At 43.6% G+C, this 24,312-nt stretch overlaps 1 protein-coding gene across 6 annotated transcripts in view; it reads right to left on the bottom strand.

Annotated features, from left to right (window-relative positions):
* The window catches only part of PDE1C (phosphodiesterase 1C), a 272,899-nt gene that overhangs the window by 145,180 nt on the left and 103,407 nt on the right, over positions 1-24,312 (bottom strand). Inside the window, exons 1-2 of one of the 6 annotated variants that reach the window (XM_061374880.1) lie at positions 24,091-24,229; positions 23,494-23,592 (exon numbers count right to left, since the gene is read on the bottom strand). The exons of 3 other annotated variants lie outside the window; for them this stretch is intronic. The gene's annotated coding sequence lies outside the window, so the exon portion shown is untranslated. Of the gene's footprint in view, positions 1-6,663; positions 6,691-23,493; positions 23,629-24,090; positions 24,230-24,312 lie in introns of those variants that run through there. 2 more of the 6 variants (XM_061374879.1, XM_061374881.1) reach the window with 2 other exon arrangements.

Here is a 24,312-nt window from a genome sequence, read left to right as displayed (position 1 = left end):
AAATAAGTCACTGGAGATTGGACGCCCCTGAAAGAAGCTAAAGTAACCCAATGGGAAGGTGTCTAGAGACTGTATTTATTCTTCTCCATGCAGCTTCCCAGATTCATACATGCATTATTTTGCTTGCTTCTAATCGGTGCAAACAGAAATGCCAAACTATCATAAGGCCCTAGTGTATCTAATCTATATCACCTATTTTAGGAGTGTTAATCACCCAGGTGTACAGTCAGTGAAAACCACTGACTCCAGCAGCTCTCTTGCAGACAACTTTTCATAACAAAGCCTAGAAAAGCAGTAGAAGGCACAAGACTGCTTCTGCTCTGCCTCTCCCCAAGATTTGAACCAGGCACCTAGAAATTTAAAATAGAAAACATCTGTACTGTGCAAAGTCATTTTGGTTTGAACATCTGATACCAAACATTTGATAGCAGTTTATAATCATTAAAGACTATGACTTTTCAACATCATTTTCATCTTACACTGACCCTATCCTAGCAAAAAGGGAACAAAGCCTGCAAATGTAGGGGCTACAAATAACTTGCAACAAATAGACACAAACACTATCCAGAAAATCTGAATCTAGAAGACACCACAAGTCCACTTTGAATACCACTGTCATGGAGAGAGAGGACCAATGCAAAAGAAAGAGTGTGTTACCAGTTCTGCTGAAAAGATACTGAAGTTTATGGCTGAATTTCACCTAAACATTAACAGTTTTAGGAAAAACCTGAACATAACTTTCTTTTAATAGATAAGAACATTTGCCATCACAGTATGAGTAGCAGAAGCTTCTTGTTTCACTTTCAAATCTGGCAGAGTCCATTCCTTATCAAGCAAGTTGTGTTATTGTTACAACAAATTTTGCACAACCAGTAATATTTTAGGTATTGTAAATCACCTGCAAAATTATGCTCAATATAGTCAATATTAGTCATTAATCATTAAAGACTTGTATTTACCTATAAATTATTCAGCACTATATAAGATATGGAAAAGAAATAATTTTAGTAGAATAACAGGAATATATTGAAAGATTTTATATCATATATATCTATAAAATACATAATAATGGAATATATAAAGAAAGATTTGGTCACTATTTAATCATGCTCCATAATTATTTTGTAGTTGCTCCTGCTCTGGATAAAGAAGTCCCATTACTCATGAGAGGGATTCAAAATTTATAGCCTCCTCCTCCAGAGCCATCACCTTAAGGAATGGCTGCCTCTGGTTAGAGTAGAAAAACTAAGCAAGATTTCAAAGCGGGGGAAAAACAATATAAAAATGTGTGTATCTGTCTGGAGCCCAATCCATTGCATCTTCCAGCTCTCTAAAACAGAGGGAAGGAGAAGGGTGGAAAGCAGGAGGATATGTAAAAGCCTCCATTACTTTCAGTGTCTCAGTGTTTTTTCCACTTACAGAAAGTGTCAGGAGAACAAAAGCTGGGATCTTCTAGAGGTAGGCTACCTCCTCTCCTCTCAGCATGAAGTTTCCCTACACACAGCCAAGTAATATAAACTCCCTCCATGAGTTAAAGCACAAACTCCACTTAAATTTGTTCACTTGACCTAGAGCCCCCTTCGCAGAGCTGTGTAATGCTGCCAGTATCTGACTGCACTTAACCTGCATTAGAAGATCACTCAAGTTGCACCCAGAAAACCAGGAAATACCAAATTAAGGTTACCAGTGTCATTTTGTTCGCCCCCTTCACATACAGATTAATTATAAGCTTTACTTACATGACCACGTTCAATTTTTTCCCAAAGCACCTATGACTCTGCAGTGCAATGAATATAGAGCACTCAACAAATTAATACCTTTCTACTAAAATTAAGTATTTATTAAATTTAACAGAACCAGCTTCACTTGCAATATTATAGAAATAAGTCAGATCTATTTTTGCATAATGACCAGCAGCCTTGAATTGAAAATTTAACACCAGTTTCCCCGAAATGGAGATTTTCAAGAAGTCCTACTGAAGTAACAGGGAGCCAAGGAAGTCTCAGCACCCAAAAGAATTTACAAGGAATTTGGACACATCAAGTCCTGCATACTATATGTATGTATATATCTATATAAAACCTTGAGCTAAGCAGTACTATAATTACTTGCACAGCTTAAGGAATTAGGGGTATTTTTATTATTTGTAATTAAGATAACCTTGCAAGGTCAATAGATAAGCTGTGGAAATGAAATGCTATCAGAACTAAGGACTAAGTATATTGTCAAATGAAGTAAGTTGATGAATGCCAAGAGTCAATCAGGGCCACAGTGATGCCCTCAAGCACCAAGAGCTGGAATAGATGACTTGACCTCCAGAGGTCCCCTTCAATCTATGTTACTCTATCACTGGGAGGGATAACTTCCACTTATCTAAGCCTTTACACAGAGAATCAGCTTTGAGAGTGCACTGATGCTTCATTCCAGTGATGATCTCTTTAATGTGTCCTAATAGCACTAAAGGGCAAGAATAATTGCAGCACAGTTTTCCTCACAGGATCTGGTCCTGAGTAAATGCCTAACTTAAAGATGCAAAAGATACAGTCAATTCTTGTAATATAAAGAGGTATAAACATGAGTAACACTGAAGATGACTATCAACTAAAGCTGGGGAAAAAAAACCCCAACATTTTCCCACTTATTTTGGTGGTAACACTGCGCACTTACGGTTTCACCTCTTGTGCTATACATAAGCATAAATACATAATCTTTTTTTTCATTTCTTAATGGAAGAACATGTTCACGTTCACAGTTTCATCCAAGAGTATGTTAACTAAATGCTGGAGCAACTGGAATTAAGAAGCACAGACATAGACGAGAAAGCATAGGAAAGCATGAGAAAGGGATGGAAAAGAAGATCTCTGCTCATGACATTCCTGCCTGATCATCAGAAGGAGAAACAAGAAAACCCTTATGAAGATGAGGGAAGGCTTGATGTTCCAGCTATGTGATTTGTATCAGATATCACCCTTTTTTAATTAGAGTACAATCCTTCTTAAAGAAATGACATTAGTATTTTGCAGGGCCCTTTAGGATGCTTCCTTTAGGGTCACAGCCGTATTTCAAGGGCACATGGGTTGTATTTCCTTTTCCACTTTGTCCTTCACGAAAGCAGTAGCAGGTACTCAGGGAAAAACACCCATCCATCCACGATGGATGGATAAAATATCAGGACTCTTTTTACTTGACTTTTATCTAAAATGAGCTCATTGTAAAAGAATTTGCACCTTAGTAGAAAATTAAACTATACAATTAACCAACAAGTAGCTAAACCAAACCAGCAACACATGCAATTCTGTTACTGACAGAGTAAAAATGCAAGGCTATATTTCATAGCCATGTAAACTAACACAGATTATATATCTGACAGATTTTGAGAAGATAAACAGGCCTTCATTGAGTCCTTAGAAGTGCAGAACTACCTGCACTCTCTGAATGCCACCCAAGCACGAATCTAATCTAGGAGAGGATTGTCGTGAGCTACTTGAAAAGCTCATTTTCCTTTCAATACGCCAGGGAGCTGAAGGAAACCACGGGCAGCCAACAGCTGGCTGTCTTCAGGATAGCTGGGACTCTCAGCAGGCAAATCAAACACGACCGAGGTCTCAGGTGCTCCAGAAGAAGCAAACCCAACCCAGGACCTGGCAGTTCAAGAGAGCTTTGGCTTCCTGTCTAGTTCTCCCCCTTGCTGACTACCCCTCCAGTCACTATTTAATAAGCTTATACCTACTATTCACTTACCCAAAGGGAACTAGATGGGAGAATGATAGATGACCCAACTCCTGATTAAATATCCTGCTTCTCTGGTATTGCTGTGATTAATCTACATCACAGTTCAGCGGTTCAGATGCAATTACTAGGTTGGGTCTAATGAAATTAGGGTTGTCTAGACAGCTGTGAAACTTCCAAGTTTATGAGGAAAATCATATCAATATATTATTGTTACAAAAGCATTTAAGTCAACTCAGTTAACAGGATGATCAATGCAAAAGTCAGTGTCTATCACTTCTATCTGCAGTTTTAGAATGACTCAAATTTTACTCTGACTCTTTCACCCCACATTTTATTGCATGTACCTCATCTTCCTTCCCAACAGGTCGGCAACCAGGGGAACCTGTTTCTTTACACTGCAAAAGCACAGAGGACAGCAGTGTCTCCTTCTTCATAGCTAAGTGCTGCTTACTATCACCTCAGCATTCCTATGTGGTAACACTCCCCAAAGAGAAACAAAAGGAAGAAGATGCAAAAGCAAGTGGAAGCCAAAGATGCCCCAACAGCTGGAGCAGCTTTGCTCTGGAGCCAGGCTGGTTCAGCCTGGAGAAGAGAAGGCTCCTTAAGGGGAGACCTTAGAGCAGCTCCAGTCCCTAAAGCGGCTATAAGAAACTGGAGAGGGGCTTTGGACAAGGGCCTGCAGGGACAGGACAAGGGGAATGGCTTTAACCTGACAGAGGGGAGATTGAGATGAGCTCTTAGGCAGAAGTTCTTCCCTGTGAGGGTGCTGAGGAGCTGGCACAGGGTGCTCAGAGAAGCTGTGGCTGCCCCATCCTGGGCAGTGTTCAAGGCCAGGTTGGACACAGGGGCTTGGAGCAACCTCGTCTAGTGGAAGGTGTCCCTGCTCATGGCAGGGGGTTTGGAACTGAATGAGCTTTGAGGTCCTTTCCAACCCAAATCATGCTATAGTTCTATGAAGATGGCTCCAGTTCAGCTGTCAGTCACCCTCCAGAGCCCAGCAATATTGGAACCACCAAAATCATTTTGAAAAAACATAATGTAGGAAAGAAAACTCCACAGGAAATGAATATGGGAAAAGAAAGTGAAGACCTAAGACAAGTAATCAGTTTATGTTCATTGCTGGAACTACCAACTCAGAGATGTCACTTAAAACCAACCTCTAAATGAACTACCGTCCTATCGCTTCCTTTTGGCGGATGTTACACTTCAGCTTCAGATGGCAGCATGTGCAATTTCCCATTTAGTGCCATACCTTAATGACACAGCAGGTAGTAAATTCAAGTCAAAAGCTCACTATCCAACTAATTTGCCCTAGGTGCTGGGAAATTATGATTCCCATCCACAGCAGCTACCCCGCTGAGCTGCACAGCACTCCAGCCAGCAGCCAGTGCCCACTGAGCAAGGTTATAAAGAACAAAGCAAGGTTAGCAAGGCACAAAACATAACCCTGTAATGGTATGTTTAAACAGTCTGGCATACTCAATTCTCTGTATGTCGTTGATAGAACTGTGTACTGAGCATGTAGGAGCTTTTAACATACTTCATCTCTCTTCCAAGGCTTACAGAAAGTCTCCTGTACAGATGCTGAACACAAACCTCTTTGATGCCACGGTTATGTACATAGAAAACACACCCAAAAATAAGACACACTACTGAGGACATTGCAAACAGTGCAGAGGGGATACACACAAAGCGCAATCACTGCTCCTGGAAATTATCTCAGCCCCAGAACAAATCCTCTTGCAGCAACTGAAGGCCAGAGACGTGTTCATAATTAATTAGCAATCATGGCAGCAGAAAGGGAAACAGGGAGAAAAGTAAAGCTGCAAACAGGACTAGTGTCAGCCCCACATTCAGGAAAACAATTGGGATCATATTTACCTTCTCCCTGTTCTTGTGCTCACACTACACAACACCCACCATGCAGCTCAGCATAGAAACCTCCAAATCAGTATTTCCCACTAAACTGTCATAGCTCAACATGATTCAAACCACTGCACTTCAGTGTCTAGCAGCTGTGACACACAAGCCACATGCAGCCCATCCAGCCAATGCTGCAGTGGAGTGATCATCTTCAGCGTAGCATGATAGCAAACAGGAGGGGTAGCTGTGATGTCTTAGCCCATCACATCACCACGCTGGCTTATCTGCCAGCTCTCTCCATCATCACGTAACATTAAAGGGCACACTCAGCAGAGTTGCAGGGTTTAGTCTTTAGGAAGCACTCTGCAGGAGTCTCAAATCCAGTTAAAGTCAACATGAACTAAAGACGCTCAGCACGTCATGAGATTAAGTCAACAATTAATACTCCCCATGCAGGGAAGGAAGAGGCAGCTCAGCACCAAAAAACTTTGTCCTGCGAAGTGCAGGCTCTGAAGCAATCAAATACAAGGGCTCCAAAGAAAAAAAAATGAATCTGTCAAAGCCCCACATTGGCCTCTCTCCTGCAAGGAGACAGTACGATAACTAGATCAGGTAGCTGTAATAGGGCCTGTTTATCAACAGGATCCCTGTTTTCCTTCAGTCTCTTGCAAAGGCGCAGATCATTAGCAACACTATAAGCCCACAATCCATTTTGTTATTACAGCGTGAGTAAGCAACAGGAGTTAGAACCAGCAGAACTTGTAGAAGGAACAGAGTGACGTTTCTTAGGGCTTGATACCTTCAAGGATAAGTATTTCTGTCCTTACTCAGGCAGAAATACCGCTAATGGCAGAGGGGACCTGAAGGAACAAATAACACTATCAGCAGAGGGGATCTGAAGGAAGAGCAGTGTAACATGGACCTTCAGAGGGGGCAACAATCAGTACAAGGGCATTTCCCTGGGAACAAAACCAATCTGGCAATAGGAAAAATCCTCCTTCAAACCCCCTAACAAAAAGAGACAGATGACTCACAAACAGCTTCCAGTCCTCTGCGATTTACTCTTACCTCTGTGATGTTTTCTTGTATTTTCTCCTGCAGGAAAAGAACAAAATACAACTGAGATAAGAACATTCTAGTGGGTGAGGAGGGGAAAAAGAGAGGGTCAGAAATCAGGAGCTATTACATGAAGTCACTTCTGCCATGAGAATGCCCCAAATATGAGGCAGCCAAACCCTTCTGCTAACCTCAGTGGTGGTTGCCACTAACTTCAGTAGAAAAAGGTGTTTGCCTGCCTGCATGTGCATCTTGCCTTTCCTTGTTAGAGAGGGTTGCTGCAGCTAGGGAAGAATGAGTTACTACTCTAAATGACTTAACAGGAAGCCCAAGTGACAGAAACTTACTTGTACTTACTAGTAGTAAGGTAGTTTCTATGTCTCCATCCAGCAGATAAGTATGGCCTTATCTGTGGAGAGCCCCCCACGATGGTTGGGTGCATCACAGTACCACCCCTCCACCTTAGCTGTGATCACTCAGTGGAAAGCCCCAGCAGTTTCACAGCAGCCTTGCTCTAAGAAGGAAGCCTAGATTCTAGCAAGTCCTCTACCACCAAATCCCAGATACCATACCACAGAGGTTCACTTCATTGCACATACCCTGGGCCCTAACTGACCTGAGCCCAGGAACAGGAATGGCAAGAGTGGACAAGCGCACTGACAGCACCTCTTCTCCTCAACCTCTTAATGTGCTTAGCACAGTGGACCGTCTTCTACAGCAGGCAGTGGCACAAGCTGCCAATGCTAAGAGTAAGGCAATAACCATAAGCCCTTCTGCATGACTACCTACGTGGCTATACAGAGGTGTATCAGCATGGTATGTTCTCTCTGAGCTCCTCATCCTACAACAGCCTTTTCCAACAGCTTCACAGTGCCTGGCAAAACAGGGCATTGATTGCACTTGAACTGGGCTCCGCTTTCTATGTTTTAAAATAACACTAATGATCTCTAAGCTTCCCAAGCAGTAATGGGAACAAGTTTCAGTGTCAACTGTGATGAAGGGTGCAAGATCAACACCCTGTTGTTTAGCCATAGAGACATTCCTCACCTTTTTAATGTGTAGGTAATACTGTTAGAATGGGTGTGTTGCTTTATAGCATCAACTGCTGCTCTCATACTACTGCACACGGAAAACTGTGGCTAAGGCAGGCCCAGAATCATAAAAATCCTAAACATCTACTTTAAAATTATTTAAAAATATTTCATTTACACTTTACTGTGGGAAGAATTACTTAAACTTGAATAGATGCAAAGGAGTAAAAGAGTGAATGTTCACAGCAGTATCAAGATTATTATTATTACTACTATTATTATTTACAAATTAATTCTTTCCCTTGAAAGTGCCAGCTGGTGTATTCCAGCACTACCAGAACTATTTTCCCTATATTGATTAGTGACTTTCATGTAATCTTATGCAGTGCTTCTCTTTCAGACAAGCTTCACATTTGAGCAGATACCATTCATTAACTCCCAATCACCAGAATTTCCTTGTGTATCTTAAAGAGATGGCTAAGCCTTAGGGTACCTTTTGCGATGCAGTAATAATGACACTTTTCTGATCTGTTACGCCTCTTTTTACTCAACAATATTTTTACTGCTTTAGAAAACTGTGTATTATCACAGATGACTACCAGCAAAAAAAGCATTTGCCTGGTCACAGTTGTTTTTAGATCCATATATACGTTCTTTATCGCTGTAGTTTATTGTTTCCACACCTGCAGTTCAATTACAGTTAAGGTTTACATGTACCAAGTGACTGCATTTATAAGCACTGAATTTGCATGTTACAGTTGAAGAGTATATAACTAAAGCTGCCTTGTTTGTAAATTCAGTATCACTACTGCATGCACTTGCTTCAGAAAAAACACCACTAGCAGATTCTGATATCCAGCAGCAAAAATCCCTGCACACCTGAACTTCCAGCACTTCAAAACCAAGGTCTAACAACGCTACTCATCAATGCTATAAAAAGAAGGAGCTGATAACATAGTCTGCCAATAACTAAAAGGGCCTACAAGAAAGGCAGAGAAGGACTTTTTACAAAGGTAGGTAAGGACAGGACAAGGGGAACAACTTTAAACTGCCAGACAGGAGATTGAGATGAGCTCTTAGGCAGAAGCTCTTCCCTGTGAGGGTACTGGGCTGCTGGCACAGGGTGCCCAGAGAAGCTGTGGCTGCCCCATCCCTGGCAGTGTTCAAGGCCAGGTTGGACACAGGGGCTTGGAGCAACCTGCTCTAGTGGAAGGTGTCTCTACCCATGGCAGGGGTTGGAACTGCCAGGCTTTAAGGTCCCTTCCAGCCCAAACCACTCTACAATTCTATGATAGTATAGCCTTCGGTCAACATCCTTTATGCTTACAACCCACTGACACCTGCTTTCTTTAAATGAGATCATTGCAACCAAGGAAATTAGAAGGTGCCTCTTTTAATACCTCAACCAGCACCAGAGGTTGGTTGCAATCAGCAGGCATGTGTGAATTTAACAAGGAGAAAGTAGGGAGTGAGGATCTGGCCTTGTTTTTGTGGGGTTTTGTTCAGTTGCTTATTTTCTAAAAGATGTGGGACAGAACACCCTGGTTCATCTCCCCAGGAGGAGCCTATGCAGACAGGAACTAGCTGCTCAGCTACCTTTAGCTCTGGGATAAACCTGGAAACAGACACATCTCTTAGTCAAGCTCAAGGGACACATGTTTTTCTGAACAAACCCCAGTTATTCCTCTTTCCCGGAAGGGAAGGAATTAGACCTGCAGGAAGCGGTGTTCCAGCCTCCCACACCTTTGGGCCATCCTGTGCTCATGCCTGCAAGAGGCTTGTTGATAGCACCAAATCTGTGTAAGTTCATGCTCTTTTCCTACAGCATACAAGCCATGCTAGAACTGCCACATCCATTCATTGCCTGTTACCTGCTGTGGAATGTATTACTCATAGGCCTACATTTAGCTTACATTAAAAAAATAAGTTAGAAAAAGTAGTTGGTGTTTTTTTCATGCTGAAGAGAATTAGCAGGTGACTCACCAGGTAGGCCCTGTATTACCACTGTATATTAGAAATAACTTCACTGAACTTAATGCAATTACACCTGCACAAGTGTAGTATGAAGTGAGCCAGTCCTCGTACAAGTAGTCTGCTGGAACCTAATGAAAATAAACCCAGTCAGATGTTTAAAAATAGATATTTTGTTAACTACCAAAACTAACCAAAGTTGTGGATGGGATGACATTTTTGTCTCAAATGAGATGAAACCGACAAGAGAGTTGAGCCCATTTCAGTATCAGCTCTCCTGGGAATGAAGGAATCCTTCATGTGCCCAGAGCAAAAGCAAAATATACTGGCCCAGTATAGAATTAGGACAGACTTTTGAAGGTATTTAAGCATCAACAGGATGTAACTAGACAGAGCTATATGGGCACCCAACTCCCACTGAAATAAATAGACATGCAAAATTTCTCTCTGTGCTTTGATAGCCATCAACTTCTTCAAGGATAAGTATCTGTTCCCTGGGTTGTGTTTCTGCCCTTTAATTCCAGCGCACCCTCAGGCAAACTGATTTTTTCCCTCTATTTCTCCTTTAGACCCTTTTCCGTTGTATTTTCAGCTCTTTGGGGTTGCGCCTTTTAGAGGTTTTGCACATCAGTTTATGGCAGTGAGGCATAACTGGAGCCCAAATAACACTACTTTTGAGTTGCTGCAAAAAGCTTCCACCCTACCTGTGCATCCAGAAATTACAAAGATGAAGAGAACTTAATAGAAACACACAAAAACTGTGTTTGAATTTGGTAATGACATTCTCAGGCCTTATTCTCCTGAGAGGCGTGATGGAGTTAATGTGACTAAGTAGGTATTGAGAGGAGTGAGGGTGGAGGGATTGGGGGCATTAAGTAACACATTCATTCCACAGGGTTTGGTATTAATGGAAACTTTTCAGTATACGGAGTAAAGCTGTGGGTCCTGCAGAAGTAATAGGAAGATCCTTGCCTAGCTTCATCCCTGGAAATTTATACTAAAATCTGAAAGTTGATGAGCATCATGCTCTGCTCACACTGCTGCTAGGGACTAAGGGTTATATCTGCCCTTGGTAAGGTCTCTGCAGGCAGCAATCAGCCTTAGGCCACCAGGGGTTACCATGCAGTTAGCAACCTGAGGTACACACAGCTGACACTTCAGAGTTAATGCTTCGTGGCTCAGGAATGCCAAGTGCCACAAGCACATCCTTAGCCTGCTGAGATGGTGAAGTGACTCAACTTCCCAGCTAAAGCTCAGAATCAGCACTGACAGCAGCTTACTCTAATGTGTTTTGTTTTGTCTGACCATTGCAACAGGTTCATAGGGCACACACAGCTGGTTAGGCCAGTTTAGCAAGCCAGCTATACTTCTGAAGATCTGGAGTCCTTAAACCTGGTGGCCCATGCTCTCCCCTTCATACCGCCAGCTGATAATGCACAAGCCTGGATCTAACACAGTATGCACTTAGTGAAAAAGAGGGCAACGACTCTTCAGAGAATAGCTAAAGTGAATCTGCCACAGTGGTTCAAAACCCATTGTCCCCAGCACCCTCAGAGCCTGGTGGACATGGGTGCATCCCTGCACATCACCTGCTTTGGTGCAAAGTTCAGCCTTTTGGCTTAAACTGCCTAAAATGGTGGCTTTAAGCAAAGGTGCCAGGTTTGCTACTGCTGCAGCCAAGGTGCACTCTGTACTGCCCACTCTGTGGTGGAGGCAGAAAAGAAGAAGCTACCAGGACATTAACTGCTCCAGCTGATGCAGAGAGCCTCGCCAGAGCTTGCCTGCCATACCCCTGATTTTGTGCTGACATTGGTAAACAGGATCAGAGCTACCTGCAGAAAAGGGAAACTGCCTCAAGTGGAACATTTTACATAAGCTACTTCTTCAGAAGAACCACAGTCATTAAAGAAAGCAGTTGCCACAAGCAAATATTTAGTTATTCATAGGCTGGAATAGGAAACGGGACTTTTCCTCTTCTATATTTAGAAGCTTTATAATTAGCATGTTTAAGGTGTGAGTGGGAGCTTAATCATCCATTAACAAAAGCACCCAACAATGTCTGTCCTTCAGTCCCGGAGTCCCACCACCTCCATAGCTCACCCAAGGCTGTTCGTCATCTCTGTTTCCCTGCAGGGCTCCCCCCACCAGCTCATTTGGAAGCACAGAGAGAAGACGCCACCTTACCACAGTGAAATGTGGTGAATCCACCTCATAACAAGCACATTCCCCCAGGTCCATTTCCTTTCCTGACACAGTTGACCTTCTGACAGTAGGATAAGGTGTTAGAGTGTAAAGTTCAACACTACTAAAAGGCCTGGTTTGTAGTTTAGCAGACCAACAGCAAGATAAGCAATGAAATTTGGCAAAAAATAAACAAGTCTGTCTACAGGTCAAATCTGGAAGACTCTGCCTGCTGTTACCCATCACTGAATCTATGGGGAAGGATCATTATCCCTCCACTTTTTTTTTAATGTGAGAGATGACCACAGTTTATTTACTGCTTTTGTCTCCAAATCCTTCCAGCTCGTTGGTCCAGAATCCCCAAGGTTTCTCCCCAGTGGCCATGCCTAGCGTCAAGAGCATTTTCATCTCCCAAGACCTCTGTGGATGTACACCAGTGGTGTAGCAGTTCACACTGTGGGTAGATGCCATCAACCTGTGCATGGCTCCCAGGGAGAGGCAGATGGTGGCTCACATCCAGCCACATTTTCTGACTGATGGGATCACTTAAATAAATTGAAAGCCTTCTCTCCCAGCAGCTCGATGCTCAGCATCATGCGGTGCATTACCAATTAATCGTCATCATCACAGGATTAGTGATGCACTTACGTTACGTTACCAAGCCTGCATTAATAACCATGCATAAATCAATCCACAAAACCCCTATCACACAGCCCAGACTACAGAACGGCATCTGCCAAAGCTCAGGATCCCATGGGAGACCTGACCAGAACTCAGGAATATACTGAGATCACCAGACTTCAAAGGGTATGATGCCATCAACTCCTGCTGGGGTTTTAATTCCTGAATTGAAACAGAAAGACCAGTTTCTTGCTTTACTCACTCCCTAGACAATAAAGCACCACCCAGAACAACTCGTTTACTTTTCCTTCCACATTTACCAGAATACTGTGCTGAGTTAAAGACAATATGAGCATACAGTGCCAGCAGAAGAGAAGAAATGGGTGCAGAAAGGGAAGATTTCAGCTGGCACTTGAGATTTGATGGAGGATTTATGTGGGATTTTAAAAAACACAAAAGAAGTCATTTTAAATTGGACTCTGAACCACATGGGGCCATAGTGAAATCATAAGAGGATGAAGCAGTCACTTGTCTCGTTTTAAGTAGATTAGAAGGTTCTGCATGCTCTGAAGCATGGGCAAGTGCAGTGCAGGCATACAAAGACGAGCTGTTCACAACCTGAAACAGGCACGAAGATTTTAGTAGAAATAGAGATAACTGAGAGGCACAACAGATTTACAGTAAAAAAGGAGACACATTCATATCTTGAAAACAGGAAGTACTGCTATGAAGTAGAAATGAAGCTTGCACTCAACTCACAATTGGTAAAAAAATGCATGTAAATAATTTAAGGTAAAACAAATGCTCACTGATTTTGCCCAAGGAAAATGCTACTTTGATGAATTAGCCAATCTGGCTGACCACCGCATTTCTCCGGTCTAGTTACTGAGATCTCTGTATTTACTCAGCTTCCCATTTGCAGTTGGTGTGGATTTAGATTTTTTATATGAAATAAAAAGGAAACAGGGTCTGTTTCTGAACATCAATCCCTTCAGGAAGAATATGATCTACTGCTCATTCAGCTTTTTCTTAGTATAGAAGAAGCAAATTCTCTTGTGCTTCACACACATCACATTCTTAAGAAAAGTGGGTGTACAGGAAAATATATTTCAGGAAAATAAAGACCTGAGGTCTGAAAAGAATATAAAGAAGTTCTCACTATTCGTGCTTAAAAAGAAAATAATACAAAAGATACGGATTGTCAAATCACTGCAGAGCATTCACCATAGTGTACGACCTTCACATATTTACTATTTGAAAAATAGATACAGGCTTAGCCTGTTACTTTCTAGCTGGTCACTCCACATGCCTTATGGAACATTTGGCTCTGAAACCAGTAAAGGTGATGACCTGCAAAGTACAGGATGGGTGGTACCTCAACATGCCTATTCTGTAGCCTCTCCCACTGGAAGAGATTGTGGCACTTAGTGCACAATAGGATCGGAGAGGGACAAATACCTCTCTGCTGCTCTGAGCATAGATGTGCTTCACATCGTGCTTGCACTCCAACACTGACCTCCGCAAGCGGGATGCAGCTTCCTTGCTAGTACAATGTCTCAGAAAAGGGAGTGAATACACAACCTTTCCTGTGTGGTCTTTAGTTGTATCCTGTTTGTTTCCCTAAGAAAACAGCTTGTGAAAACGAGTCACATTGACAAGGAGTGTACAGGGGAACAGTTCCTCTTGGAATAAGGTAAAGCAGAATGTTGCAGAGCACATACAGGGGCAATATCGATGTATTGTGTATGCTGGAAACACGTAATACTGTTTAGTGGGAATTCCATTCCCCCAGTGGCAAAAGGCTATTAGGTTCTGGAAGAAACAACCATGTACAGATTAAAAATGTACTCTAATCACTGCTGCTATGTAAAATGAACACACCAAATTCTGCAAAACAGACAGCTATTTCACGCAGGGTGGCTCTGTGATTAGTTACAGCATGCACCATGATGGGGAGGGAGAGAACCATTCTTCATACCCTGGATTAAATATCAAGACAGGAAACACGGACTGGAATTACATCAGAGCAGACCAGCCGCGTGTGTGAACTCACTAAACAAATCTGCATCTTGCCCTAAGCTCTAGTAAATCTATTTGGTGCTATTTGTAAATCTAAATGTTGCTTGTTATTGTTATTCCCCCCCCCCCCAACACAACCCACCCCCTCTGCTAGTAGACAGCTGGTGTGACGCAGAACTTTAAATCTGATGGTTCTGTGCCAGGCCCTCTTCTGACTCCGGGTTAGAGGCTGGAACACTCGATTACTGTTGGACAAGCCTAAGCACGGGGAGAAAAAATTGCTGCACAAAGATGCAGTGTTCCCTTTCCAAAAGAAGGGAACTTCATTTCGCCATTGCCACCTCCCGAACCCCCCTCCTTCAGCGCACTGGAAGCTTTTTAAAGTTCCTCAGCCTTTTAGCAGCAGTACTTTGTGTAGCGAGGCAGAACTGCTACAGCCCTGGCACGGCCTGCCCATTCATAGGCCACTTATTAAATGTCACTCTTAGGAAAAGGCAACATTGGACAGGCTGAGAGAGCTGGGCTGGTTCAGCCTGGAGAAGAGAAGGCTCCTTAAGGGGAGACCTTAGAGCAGCTCCAGTGCCTAAAGGGGCTACAAGAAACCTGGAGAGGGGCTTTGGACAAGGGCCTGCAGGGACAGGACAAGGGGAATGGCTTTAACCTGACAGAGGGGAGATTGAGATGAGCTCTTAGGCAGAAGTTCTTCCCTGAGAGGGTGCTGAGGCGCTGGCACAGGGTGCCCAGAGAAGCTGTGGCTGCCCCATCCCTGGCAGTTTTCAAGGCCAGGTTGGACACAGGGGCTTGGAGCAACCTGGTCTAGTGGAAGGTGTCCCTGCTTGTGGCAGGGGGCTGGAACTGGATGAGTTTCAGGGTCTCTTCCAGCCCAAACCAGTCTGGGATCCTATGATTTGCCTGAATGAGACGGTGACACAGAAGCAGTGGTTTGTACTGCATTTATAACCGGAGGTGTTCTTGCAGCATCCAGGCTTTCCTTCAAGGTCTCCTGTTAGAATCTGAGGCAAAAAATACTGCACTACAGATTGGCCAGCATCTTCAAATATCCTTAAAGGCAGCTCTTGTCCCTGTGATTTTCAGCAACACCCAAACTCCTAAGTTGAGTATGACTTGCATATATGTGGTGCTATGAGCTATTTTAATTTGGAAGGAAACAGATTAACACTTATTTATGTGCAGGGACCTGAAGAACTCACAGGGCTACTTTTTTACCCACCACCTCCTTTTTTGTAAGCTCTCTTTGGTTCTCCTCTCTGCCTTTTTATAAGCCAGTATGCTCTTTTGTAGCTGATCTCCACAGTTCTCCCCTCCCAGCCTCAACCCCCACAGCTTCCTCTCTTTTCAGACTTGCTTGAGAAGTGAAAGAAGAGAGTTCTCCCATCTGACTGTAGCTGTCCCTGCTGCATCAGTGTGTGTGTGTAGAGGCGCATATTTAAATTGTGCATTCAGACTCCTTGCTTAGCAGACACCAGTAACTGCTTACTGCTAGTGAATCCCAGAAAACCAGCTGCTCCACAGTAGGCATGGGAGGAAGTGTGATCTGAGCATCATTTACAGCAACCATGTGAACTGCTCAGCCTTGCAAGGGGGTTTATGCTCTACTTCTGTTCCTGTGCCCCTGGATGCTTGCTGCAGCTTGTGCCACGCGCTCTGCAGGGACTCCCTGCATGCCACAGCTGTAGCTCAGGGGCTCTGAGCAGTCTCAGCTGTTAAAAATTGCACAGATCTGATGTTTAATTTGTGCTTATCTTGGTGTTGAAATGAGATTTGCACCAAGCCAGGATTCCTGCTACAGATGGATATAGTGCAACTTTCTGTCTTGGCTGGGAGTTCTGTGCACAAATAATATCTGTCCCTAGGAGTGTAAGAAATCACTCCTGAAGTGATTACACAGACCTACTAATAGCCATTCAAAGTGTCACATTAGTAACAAAATGACTCTACAGCTTGACAGCTATGGAAGAAAAGCACAAAGCTTATCATACACGTCTGTACGCATGTTAATAACTGAACTGGCTCCTCCATCTCCCTCTCTTAGAAAGATTATTCTCCAAGAAAGGCCAGGTTGGACAGGGCTTAGAGCAACCTGCTCTAGTGAAAGGTGTCCTTGACTGTGGCAGGCGTTGGAACTGGATGAGCTTTAAGGTCCCTTCCAACCCAAACCAGTCTGGGATTCTATGATTATGAAAAGCCTCTCCCACTGCACGCCTGAGCTCACATGGACTTCTGCATTCAACATCACCAATTGCGAGGTGTGGAGGTCCTCCCAAAGAAGGTAAAGCAGACTTACAACATGGAGTCCTTGGCAGAGACACTTCCTTCCAAAGCTCTTCTTGACACCCATGTAGAGCAATGCCTCCTGCAGAGCTCTGCACCCTACTTCTTGGCCAGGAAAGTTCAACAATCCCCAACATGGACCTTACCAATTGAGTTGATTACATCCAGTATCACCAGAGTCTGAGCTTCACTCTTCATCTATTGACAAATTCTCATTCTGGTTGCTTTGTATTTATATTCACACCTTCAAAATGAATCTGCTTTTCAAATATGCAAGACAACAGCTGACAAATCTTGGCAGAGGCCTGGAGTGGTACCGACTGCTAGAAGGATTATTGTTCACCTACAATTCACATTTAAGCGCAAAGTTGGCCTTAACGCTATCGGTGAATGCTTTGCATTGTCTCAGGGCTAAACAAGTGCTCTCGAGCATCAGTTACTTGGAAAACTTAGATTTTCAAAGAAAACAAACAAAAAAAATCCAGCTCCAAAGACCAGGAACTGGATTCAAATATCACCCCTGCAAATGCATTGGTATCAATGAGGTTGTTCTTTCCAATGTTTACAGCACAGTTCAGCAGATCAAAATCAGCCTTAGGAATGCAAACAAGCTCTTCTAAAAACCTGGCCTTTTGAGAGCATTTTGCATCTGTACAGGTGTTTTACAGCTTCTGTAGTGTTTGAATGGGTCAGCCCTCATAAAAGAACCTCAGTCTTCCCCCATCTACCAGTTAGGATCAGAGTCTGACCATTCCTAGTGTTCTGAAGGGGTTGAAGTGATTTTTTGATATGACAGAGGAGACTGGAACAGGAAAATCTCACATGAATTGCAGGAAGAGAAAGAAACACACTAAATAAAAATCCTTTCAAGGGCTGACTTGGGTTCAATTTAGTGTTTGAATCCACCAAAATCTGGCAGATTAGGAGATGAGCTGGTCTCGCAGCCTTTAAAACACACACAACAAACACACACACACAGAGGATTTCCCAGTGCTGTCTTCCATCAGGTTTTATTCCTTTTTGTACTAACTCCAATCCCACCAAGACAGCTTTTAAAAAGAATTCCAGAAAGGACTCTTCATTTCCCTTTGACCTGAGGTCTGAATTCATCTTTCCCAAAATAATCTTTTTTATATCCTTGTTTCCTATGCAGGTTTGCAAGCTTTATAGCAGCAGTATTTGAAAAGCACTGAATTTAATATTACAAAGGGAGCCCCTTTCTCCTATGACAGACTGTGGTGGTCTTTTTATAACTGCTGGAATCAATAATTGCTTTTTGAGCTGCAGGGATGAGTCACTTGTACTACCCCCAGAAGGAAAAAACTCTCTTTTTTATGATTATGGCAAAAACTAGAGGGTGTATATTATTTCTTAGTCAACATTTTAGAATTAAACATGAAGTAGTCTCTCTTTTGTTACCTGCAGGACTCATCTATTGATTTAAGATTCAAATAAAAGTCACTGGGAGGAACAAAGTAACAGAAGGGCTATGGAAAAAATGGATTATGTACTGAATTACTACACCTTGAAACACTGCACTCTGTAATTAACTTTGTCTGAAGTGGCTGTTCTGCTATTTACTAGAACATATTCTCTCCCCTGTCCATTTGTTCAGGCTTGAGATTAGCAGCTGGCAGCACTTCTCCTGTTCCCCTTGCTCCTTCAAGGGCTGCAGACAGCGTAAAACAAGCTGTTACAGGTTAGCGTAATGGTACAATTCAGCCTTCCTTCACACTACAGGGAGAACAATATTATGGATCAACCAGACCCTGACAGTCCTTAAAACCAGTTGAGTCATTCCTACCCACAGAGCAGCTCACCCAAACGAAGAATCACTAAGTCACGCTGGAGCAGTGCATACCCAGCACCCCCTCACTAACCACTGAGACCTTCTTAATCCTTCTAGGAATCGTGACAGCCACAGGGAAAGTGAAATTCAGAGCTCAGATACCTACAGAGAGGTTTCCTGACATGGCTCTCTGACAAAAAATCCCTGTCTGTGCTCATTAGAAAAGCTAAATGAGAAAAAGGGTGGTAGCAGTTCTATTTAAATACTGGTGAAGGTAGCTCAGTTCTGCTCCCAGGGCTTCAGTTTGAACCTATACCCTCAGGAGGTTCAGGAGGACTGAAACAAAGACCAAAGACAGCCCAAAAGCCCCTCTTGCCTCCAGAAACAAATGAGCATACTCGTAACTTCCACTTGAAAACTGAGGAATTTACACATTTCCTAATCAAGTGGTGATTTCTGAGGGGCTTTTTTAACCTCTGCTATCTGCTGCCCGCTAAAATATTTGGGGACAAAGACCTCTTTTTGTAGAGTGTGCCTCTGGAACTGAAGGGAGATCTCTGTTTTCCTGTTTATGATGGTCCCATATATGAAAACGAAGCAGATCAGGATACTGTCACTGGCAGAACCAGCTGTTCTCTATGTGACATATTTCAACTAAGGAAACCTAAAAATATCATAGAGCATGTACAGATAAGACAGAAAAACAGATAACTGAGCAGTGCCGCTCTAATGCTTGCCAGATCATCTTCAGTCACCAAGGCTCCATGTTTTGCCATTGAAATCTGCTGCTGCTTCAGCACTTCAGGAACAAATCTGGATCTTACACAAATGTTTGCACTGGGACCTCTTCATTGTCTGTAGGACAGCACGGTGCTTTGTAGAGGAAGCTGAGGATATGCCCTAAGTGCTGAAACAGTGTTCCAGTTCTGCAGCAAAACCATGAAGCTTTCCAAGACAGTGGTTTTCACATGTTTCTATCTTCTTTTGCCATCAGATTTCTGAGATCAATTCCTACATTGACAGGTCTGAGCAGGAGAGTCCAAAACATGAGTCAAGCATCCCATTCAAGGCACAGTTCAGAGATTGTTACCATCTTCAGTAGCATGAGGACAAAATAATTTATTATGTTATTTATGAATTTGACATTGTAATCCCAGCTACTGGAAAGAAGGTTAAAGTCCATTTTCTCTCCTCTCATTCTGCAATGTTTCAGGCATTGCAAGGGCACCAGCAGATGCCAGTGATGCTGGTACTACTGTAATAGCTAGAAACCACGGGTTTATTCGTCTATATAGAAGCAACCAAAATCAAGCCAAAAGTATCTCCAAGCTGGGTCTTCACATGCCGTAAACTATCACATCTTTGCTGAAACTAGGAAAGCTCCTTGGGTATATGCCTCTGCATTCTTCAGTCCTGTCAGGCACAATGCCTAATCCTAGTGTTGAAAAGGGCTCCAGTGCTTCCTCTGTTCTTGAGAAACTGGGAGGCAACTGAAGCCACTTTATGGAGCTTTAAGAGTCCAAACTAGCAAATGGGAGTTCACAGTCCTACAAGCTAGGCTAAAACAAGAACACCCAAACACAGCCATCCCCGCTCATACCTCCCTAGAGAAACCCTCAGACTGAAAAGCAACCATGCAGCCGTATTTCGAAATCAAGTTTTGCTGTTAGCAGTGTCCTGTACTGGGTCCCACCTAATCTTAACTAGTATGTTTTTCAGAGCAGAAGGTTCCAAGCTTAACAGAGTTATTAGCAACCATAGGACAGTGAAGGACAGATTCATATGCAACTCCTATGTATACAGTGTCCAAGCCCGAGGCTGAATGAGGAAAGACTGAACAAAAGACTGCCTTCTGGACAGGATCCATGGGGCAAAGAAGACAGAAGAAAGCAAGAGACTCAGGACCCTTTTTCTGGCGGCAACAGCAGCTACTGAGAGCCATAAGCAAACCTGGATGAGCTTTAAGGTCCCTTCCATCTCAAACCATTCTAGGATTCTGCGTAAAAGACATTTATTTCACCTGGTTCAAGACAACCCCTGGTTCAAGACACCCCAATATTTTGTCACAGACATCTTATTGCTCAGTAAGGCAATTTATCACACTCCCTTAAACCTGAGAAAACACTACAGGTCTACTGACTTAGTTCTCTTATAAACTGCTGCACAGAATCATTAAGCTATGGATTTGTATGTTAAGTAAAAACATTTCACTATTGTTACTGCATTAGCATTTTACCTCATTCTTAAACAGTAAAAGCAAAAGGAATCTGGATGTGGCCTAAGCACCATCACCTCATACTGCAACCAGGCTCTCTTTACTAAGAAAACAAGTCTTGGAATGATGCATAAGGGAAAGGAGAAGGAAATCCTTCCACTCCAGAGGCAAACTGAGTATCTTGTCTGACTCTTACAGCAATGTATGACTCATATTGCAACAGACACCTGGCTTCAGCCTCACAAAAACCTGCCCTTTGCACACTGTCCAAAATATTCCTCCCTATTCCTTGGAAATACACAGCCCACACTCAAACCTCCAAAGGCCAACCATCCTGCAGGACAGAACTGTACCACGCATATGGCAAAACAAACCTTCACCAGAGCTCCTCAAGCAGAAAACATACTACATAGGGGAATCTGAGAAAAACAACACCCTTTGCAGCCTTTGGGTTTCCATTCCCTTCGAACCAAGCAAGCTGATGGGGTGAAAATTAGAAAAGCTTCTTTCCCCGTTCCCTGGAACAGGCAGGTGTTGCAAGAGGTAATGAATATTGGTTTGTCCACTGAGTCACGGTGAATAAACACACCAGCTGGCACTGGGGGTGGGAAGATGGAGAGGAAGGTGCCAGAGTTGCCATGGATGAAGTTCTACAAGGAGATGTCCAAGCCAACGGTGAGCACCTGAGACTGTTTAAATCATGACAGCCCTTCTCAGTGAGGAATCTGTGTCAGGCTCTCACTACCTGCTGAGTATCTGCCTGCTGCAGACTCCAACTCCCCCGGGCAGCTTCAGCAAGCAGCGTGCTCGCTCTGAACCTGTGTAACACTGTTGTGCCTCGTAACTAATCCCTGTGTGATATGGCTGTCGGGGTACCAGGAGCAGGGGAGAGAGGCATCTGCACAAGTAGTATTTGATCTCTCCAGAATGAAGCATCTTATTTAAGATTTAATTAAGATGGCTGTGCACATCCAGTCGTTCTTCTTACACATACAGGCATGCATAAAAACGGACAAGAAAAAACATGGAACATGATGCCAAACCTCAGTTTGTGTGTGTGAGTATGCATGTGCTAAAAGCCTCATTAAAAGGACTGGGAATGGCTTTAACCTGAATGGAAAATCTTCTGCAGTCTTTAGCTGGAGCTAAGCACATTTCAGTTTTCATCTTGTGATCAAGAATGCTACAGAAAATCTATGTCCTCTTTAGGCAAAGGAATCCTACAACTCAGGAGGAGAAAGGATGTGTTTGTTACACTCACACACACTGCCAACAGAGAGGGCTATACTGAGAAACAGCCTGAGGTTTAGTTATTATGAATCCAGAATAAGTCTTACGAGTTTTGCCAAATTTCCAAAAGAAGGAAGAGATCAAAGCTTGATGCATAACACACAGACACTGCCCTGTACTAACACCATTATCAACTACAATGCTGCCGAAGAATTCTCTGTGAACTTCAGGTGTAATACGAATCAGCACGCTCCTAAACTCCTCATTAAACAGGAATTCAAGGACTCCTAATACTACAGCATGACACAGACTTGAAAATAAGAGGGTTTGTTTTGTGTGACTGTTCTATTTGGAAGGCTTACAAGACAGCTGTCATCTACTTTGATTAAGTTCCTTCACAAAACAGGCTTCCTGGAGTGATGCCTTGAAAGGAATACATATTCATGCACATCTCAGACTCCTTGGAGTCCTACAGAAGTTTTAGATATGCTTTACAAAATACGCCGTGCCTGCTCACACAAATAACACTCAAAGAGCAACTCAAGTTTAACTTGGACCCATTTGTTTTCAGTTATTAGCCTACTCTTTCTACGTTTTCTTGCTTCTGCTGTTTCCCTCCCCCCTTTCCCTGGAGGGCTGAAATCTTAATAACTCTAACATGTGAGGCTGAAGAGAAAAAACAACAACAAACCATTCTGAACACAGGGAGGGATGCAGCTTAACGTGGTAATGCTCCGCATTGCCTTGGCCAAAAACTGATGGGCAAATAAATGCTTTGCTGCCAGTAATGGATTTTATTGCAGGTAGACAGTATTTTACATACTGAGAATCTGAGAAAGACACCAGACGTTGACTCTAAATAAGCTACACAAACTCTACAGCCTAGAGACTTTAACTCTCCTGCAGTGTTAAGTTCCCCTTTAAGTACAGTGTCCCATCATTTCGCGGCAAGCCAGGCTTAATGTGTAAACTAGTAAGTAAAATTAAGGCATGGGACATGGCTTTGCTGCCATTACAAATGTTGGTAGAAATTGTGCCTTCTCTGCCTATTTTGCCCTTATTAACCGTGTCAGTGCCACGAATGGTGTACATTTACGGGGGGGGGGAGGGGGGGGGGAAGTCTTTTGTATGTTGTATCTTAGGGTGACATTATTGAAAACACGGAATCTAATTAAGCCCCATTCAGGCTACATAACAAAACTTTTCTAGTCTAGCAGCTAAAGTAATTAGCACCTCGTTAGCTGCTAAGATCTCACAATGCCTCATTAATGACCTCTCTACATTCCACCTGGAAAATGTTTGTTCAATGTAACAAGCAGTTCAGCTTAAAGAAGCAAATGGATCTTTTGCTGTGATTAAATCACTGTAATCCAGAAGAGGTGGAAGTCTCCTGGAACCCCAGAGTAAAGGAAAAAAAGAAAAGTACCACCACCAATTTGACAATGGGAGGAAACGGGCCAAGGGTAAGGGAGGGAAAGGAAAGTACTACTTACAAGCCTCGGAGACGGAGCCAGATTTTCTCTATCTGCTCTGGCTGCAGGTATTTCAGAGTTGCTTCAATTTTTCTATCTCTTTAGTGGGTGACTCCATAGCTGCGGTGACCGCTTCGGTTAAAGCTCTGCGAGGACGGCGGCGGGCGGGCGAGGGGGGCTCTGCAGGCGGCTCCCCCCCCACACACACAGACACGCTCCCCCTTTAACGCTGCCCGGGAGCAGCTAACATTGTTGGGGCAGCCACTTGTTCCCCTCCCTGCGTGGGAACCTCGGTGGCGCTCAGGTGGGTGGGCACGGGGGGCAGCCGCTCCAGCAGTGCCACCACCATCCGTGGGCTGACCCGGGGGATTAGAAGCTCATCTCCAGATGGCAAAGCCACACGGCGTTTATTTCTTTCCCCCCCCTTTGCAATAAGGATACAGTCAATTATGCCAGCTGAGGGATATTTATCAAGGGAGACGGGGAGGAAAAGCCCTCGCTGACAAGCGAGCTGCCTGCATGGGTCCCAAGGGCTGCCCAGCACGGGTGCAGCGGCAGCTCCCCAGAGCCCGCCCGGTCAGCCTGGCTCTCCCTGGCCCTTGTTCTGGTCCCACTTACCAGCAGCGCTGCCGACAGGCTGGAAACCTGACAAGTGAGGGAAAAGTCGTCTGTCAGCATAGCCCAGGCACGGCTTCTCTCTCTGTCTCCCTCGCTCCCGCACACTCAGACACACACACACACACGCAGGCACGCGAGGGAGAACAGGCTATTGGAGAGGGGCTGGCTCTGATTAAAAGCCCAACCAAGCCAAACCATTTGAACAGAAAAGGGGTAAATTAC

The sequence above is a fragment of the Neopsephotus bourkii genome, unplaced genomic scaffold (genome assembly GCF_033783945.1).
Source record: "Neopsephotus bourkii isolate Nb327-2 ecotype Australia unplaced genomic scaffold, CSIRO-AGI_Nbou_v1 NB_1655, whole genome shotgun sequence".
Taxonomy (NCBI): Eukaryota; Metazoa; Chordata; class Aves; order Psittaciformes; family Psittacidae; genus Neopsephotus; species Neopsephotus bourkii.
This window is presented reverse-complemented; position numbering and strand designations above follow the sequence as displayed.